This window comes from Equus caballus, chromosome 3, assembly GCF_041296265.1.
Source record: "Equus caballus isolate H_3958 breed thoroughbred chromosome 3, TB-T2T, whole genome shotgun sequence".
NCBI classification, from domain to species: Eukaryota; Metazoa; Chordata; class Mammalia; order Perissodactyla; family Equidae; genus Equus; species Equus caballus.
The window spans coordinates 115,433,750-115,439,749 of record NC_091686.1 but is presented as its reverse complement, the minus strand read 5'-3'; positions in this window follow the sequence as shown (position 1 = coordinate 115,439,749).

Here is a 6,000-nt window from a genome sequence, read left to right as displayed (position 1 = left end):
TGACAAAGAGATTCTGGGGGCATCAAAAGGAGAATCAGGGAGGCCAGCTAGAAGCTAGTGAGTCCAGGCAGAGATGATGGTGGCTTGGGTTAGGTGGCACTAGAGATGGAGGGAACAGCCAGATTTGGCATCTATTTTGGTAGTATTCTTTTTAAAAAAATTATTTATACTTTTAAAAATTGCAGTAAAATATACATAAAATTTGCCATTTAACCATTTTTTAAAGGTATACTTTTTTTTTTTTTTTTTGGTGAGGAAGATTGGTCCTGAGCTAACATCTGTTGCCAATATTCCTCCCCAAAGCCCCAGTATGTAGCTGTACATCTTTCTGTAAGTCCTTCTGGTTCTTCTATGTGGCACAGTGCCATAGCATGGCTTGATGAGCGGTGTGTAGGTCTGTGCCCAGGATCCAAACCGGTGAACCCTGGGCCGCCGAAGTGGAGCATGCAAACTTAACCGCTACACCACCGGGCTGGCCCCTAACCATTTTTAAGTGTCTAATTCAGTGGCGTGAGTACATTCACATTGTTGTGCAACCATCACCACCATCCATCTCCAGAACTTTTTCATCTTGCAAAAGTGAAACTTACTAATCTGTACCCATAAAACAACAGCTCCCCATTTCCTGGAACCTCTATTCTGCTTTCTGTCTCTATGCACTTGGCTACTCTAAATACCTTGTATAACGTGGAACCCTTCAGTATTTGTCCTTTAGTGACTGACTTTTTTCACTTAGCATAATGTCCTCAAGTTTCGCCCATGCTGTTGCATGTGTCAGAATTTCCTTCTTTTCTAAGGCTGAATAATATTCCATTGTATGTGTATACCACATTTTGTTTATCCATTCATTCATCAGTGGACACTTGTGTTGCTTGTCCATCTTCACTACTGTGAATAATGCTGCTGTGAACATGGGTGTACAAACATCTCTTGGGGACCCTGCTTTCAAGTCTTTTGGGTATATTCCCAGAAATTAATTTGGTGGACATATGGTAATTCTATATTTAACTTTTTGAGGAATCTCAGTACTGTTTTCCATAATGGCTGCACTATTTTGCAGTCTCATCTACAGTTGCACAAGGGTTCCAATTTCTCCATATGCTCACCAACACTTATTTTCTTTCTTTCTTTCCTTCTCTCTCTCTCTTTCTTTCGTCTCTCCCTCCTGCTTTCTTTCCTTCCTCATTTCCCCCTTCCTTCCTTCCTTTCTTCCTTTCTTTCCTTCTGCCATCCTAAGGGATGTGACAGGATATCTTATTGTGGTTCTGATTTTCATTTCCCTAAGGAGAATCTTTTCATGTGCTTATTAGCCATTTGTATATCTTCTTTGGAGACATGTCTATTCACTTCCTTTGCCCATTTTTAAATCAATTGTTTGTTTTATTTGTTGCTGTTGTTACGTTTTAGTTTTCTATATACTTTGGATATTAATCTCTTATCAGATATATAATTTGGAAATACTTCTACCATTCTGTGGATTTTTTGGCAGTATTCTTGAAGAACTCAATGGATTGGATGGAGAAGTGAGGGAAAGGGAGTAATCCAAGGTACCTCCTGGATCTGGGCTTGGGTGACTAGTAGTGCTATTCACCTAGCAGGGGAAGACTTGGGAGAGAGGGTGGAGGAAGGTGTTCAGTTTGGATGTATTATGTCTGAGATGCTTAGTAGACACCCATATGGAGGCATGAAGTAAGCAAGGGAGTATAACATTTCAAGCAGAGATCAGAGCTAGAAATAGAAATTTGGGAATTAGCAGATAATAAGTGGTATTGATACAACTGGATGAGGTCACCTAGGAAATGATTGTGGACCAAGAAGAGAGAACTCCAGATGAAGCAGCCTGGTTCCTCCAACACTCACAGGTTCAGCAGTGGATGGAGAACCACCAAAAGAGACTGAGAAGGAGTTCAGTAGAAAGAACCAGGAGACTTTGGTACTTGAGGAGGCAAGAGAATAAAACATTGCTACAGTGAGGGAGTGATTGACTGGTGGTAGCATGTGAGGTCAAGTAATATGACACAGGGATGTGACCTTTGGGTTTGGGAATGTGGAAGTCATTGGTCACCTTGATAGGAACTGTCTTACAGGATGATGGAAATAAGTTACACGAGAGACCAGTTTGGAGTGAGTTGAGGAGAGCATGGTAGGGGAAGAAGTGGATATGGTGGATACAGATAACTTTGTAAAGAAGGTTAGCCTTGAAGGGGAGCAATGAGGTAGAAGATGGAGGGGATCCTGCATCCAAAGATTGATGTTTATTTTTAAATCTTTTATTGAAATATATTTGATATATAATACTGTATAACTTTAATTGTACAACATATTGATTTGATACATTTATATATTATGTTAATTTGATACATTTATATATTGTAACATGATTGCCCTTGTAATGATAATTAGCACCTCAATCATGTCACATTTTTGTTGCTTCTTAGTTTAGTGGTTGCAATAATTAAGATCTAGTCTCTCAGCAAGTTTGATGATTATAACACAACATTGTTGTCTATTCATTATACTGTGCCTTAGATCTCTAGGACTTACTTACTATTCATAAATTTGTACCCTTAACCAACATCTGTACTATCTCCCCAACCTCAATCTCCTGGTAGCCACCATTTCACTCACAGAGAGTTATTTTTAGATAGAAGATACTAGAATATGTTTATGTAGTGGTGTAAATAATCTAACAGAGAGGGGCAGTTGATAAAGCAGGAGAGAAGAGAAAACTGCAGAAGCAGAGTCCTTGAGAAAGTGAGAGGGGCTGATCTCTGGTAATGATATAGATGAGAGAATGATATAGATCTGAGAATGATGTACATGCTTATAGGCTGGTTATCCAGGTGACTGACAATGGAGTGATCATAATCATGGCTGGCATCTACTGAGATATACTGTGAGCCAGATACTGTGCAAGCGCTTTATGCTTATTACTTTATTTAATTCTCTCAACTAGTATGAGGCATGCTGAGCATGGAGAGTGGGGCAAGGAGGATTGGGGGGTAGTGAGAACGTGAGAAATATTTGGACAAAAAAGTCAGGGCAGGAAGATAGAACAGCTGAGCAGTAGTGAAGGCATATTTGAGATTCACATCATGAACTTAGAGTGTGACCGGTTAACAGAAGTGTGTGCTTTTCTCTGGCAACATTCCCCTGCTCAGAGTAAAAAAAAAAAAAAAAAAAAAAAAAGGCAAACAAAAAACCCAGCATAGAGTGGGGTAGACTGTTGGGCAACCCAAGGTTGGGGCCTTGCTGGGCTGTTCACGGAGCACCCAGGGAGCAGAGGATGTTTGCGAGTGAGAGTTTATACTCATGGAGATGTGGAATCTAAACTGGATCAGGGTGAAAATAATGATAGGAGGAGAGTTTGATAGATTTGGGATCAGTGGAGTAGGAGTCCTGGAGGAGTAAACGCTTGCTGGAGTCTGAGTATAAGTATTAGGGACATGAGTTGGAAAGAGGAGTGGGTGTAGATTTGGGTACTTAGGATTTCAGAGGTGCTCAGTTATCAGTGTCACCATGATCAAGTGTGACAGTGATGGGTGGGGGCGCTGATTACTGGAGGTGCTCTGCTACTTATTTCCCCCAGTTCCTAACAGCCAGTGACCGCCTGATGTCCCAAGAAAACCCTTCAAAACCTTTGCTCCTGTTTCTCCTACCGACGTGCCGTCTGCCCCACTCGTCACTGTGGAGGTGCCACTGACCCACCAGGACTGGCAAAGAACACAGAAACAGGAAAATGTACTATTTCTTAAAAAGATGCTGTTCTCCACCTGCCAGGTTCAGTTCACATATTACTTTAGTTCCAAGTCCTTCCGGGAGCCTCCCACCCTACCTGCTGTGACGTTTTCCTCCTGGAAACGAGGAAACCCAGTGTGTTAGAATGATTAGCCAGCGCACCCAATCTGAGCACTTAGTCTTTAATTAAACCAACGCCTCTGGGCAAAATGCTATCCAGTGATGATAAGCAAGGATACATAACTCGAAAGCCTGGTATTTGCAGAGTAGCGTTTCCTACATTATAGTCTTTCACATACCCCTTTGCACATTTTTGCCAGCTGTATCCACCATAATCACTATTTACTTAACACCTTTATTTAAATGATGACTTTTTAAACTTGAGAAAAACTTATTTTAAAAAAAAACCCCTTGTATAAATAACATACAAATAATATAAATAGATTTATATATGAATAAATGGAGCACTAGTAATTTTTTACCAAATAAAATCTTAAAAAAATCTATATATATATACACATATATAATGCTGATAAAACAATGTTAGTAGACTAGCTGGTTATAATAGGATGCTGAAGGCTCTGAGCCTGAGGTTGGTGCTCTGTTATAAGGACAGATCGACAAGAGCTGGAGAGATGTCAGAGCATGCTAGCACCAGCCTGAGACCTTCTGACCTAATTAGAAAGACTAAAAGGGAATTGACCGAAAGGAAATGGGTACCTAAGTTCACCAAAAGACGTATGCCAGAATGTTCATAGCCTCATTTTCCAGTTTCCCAAAACCTGGAAACTACTTAAATGCTCACTAAGAGTCAGATGGATAAATCAAGCGTGATACATTCACCGAACAGGATACCATATAGCAATGAGGATGGCCAGTCTACAGCTACATGCAGCCATATGGCTGAATCTCATCAACACAACGTTTTAAATGACTCACTGTTGTGTCCCCAGTTCCTAGAACGGGCCTGGCACATGGTAGGCTCTTAGCAAATATTTACTGCATGAATGGTCTCGTTTTATCCTCACCCAACCTTGTGAGGTCAGCGGGACGGGTATCAGAATTTCTATTTACAGGTGAGGAACCTGAGATGTAGAGAGGCCCAGTGATTTGTTCAAGGTCACGCGGAACCCGGCTGCTACATTAGGATGCCTGCTCAAACGGCCGCTCGGCGAGACGGGTTAGCTCACTGCCCCCAGGGTTATGTAGCTGTTCCCTTAGCCTCTTAGCACAAATAACATATTTCAGTTTCTTTTGTTGTTGTTAAATCATCTTCTGAGGCCTAACTTGGAGATGTTTATTTCCATTATGGGATGTTTTGGACTGGGATTTGAAGGAGAAAAGGCCTGAAGGCTGTCCTTTCAGAGAAAGGGGCTTAGGACAGGGGGAGAAAGCTGACTGGAGAGATTTATGGCAAGGAATTATAGCAAACTCTGTCATTCTGTCTGAGTAAGTGTGGCGAGAAACAGGAAGGGGAAAACAGGATACAGTGGTAGCACACAGACTTAATGGAATGTCAGATGAACAGATGGGACCGAGCTGTCCTGGGAACTGTCACAGGAAGAAGCTTGAGGAGGCTTTGGAGAAATCCCTACACAATGCAGGTGAACTGGGGCCTAGGACATGTGCTTCCTCTAGATTCCAAAGGAGTAAGTGATATATCAAAAGGAAAAGCAAGGTGTCCCAGCCGTCGCTCTAGAATAATCCATGCTCAGGTCAGAAGGAAGTAGGGGTGCAGGGGCTGAGGGTGGACAAACTTACCAAGACATGGATTTAATTTAAAGGTCAGATTCACTTTTTAATTTTAAGAATCCGAAATGACCAGCGACATCCTTTTAAATTCCTGGGGAAAGAATCTCTTTTTGAAGGACCAGAGGACCCTAAAATGACAGGCGTGAAATTAACCACAATGTTTGAAGGTAAACAGGGACAGACAAGCCAAAAATAGGACAAGGCAAGTTCTTGTTGAATACTTCTTTTCTGTGGAGAAAATGTTAGCTTGACCATTTCAAGTAAGACTTGCTGAAAACTGACAAATTGGTTTCTGCAAATAAAAAAAGCTCTGAGTTTTGATGATAAATTCATTTTGAGAAGATGACATTTTTAAAAAAGCTGGAACAGATCCTACTAGTGGACACATGACACATTTATCAAAAGCTAATGGAGATGCTGATCCTTCAGGAGATAGAAACCGAGCGAATGAGGACACAAACCATTTCAGCAGAGGATTTGAAAACTGTACTTGGAGTTTCCCCTTCAGAA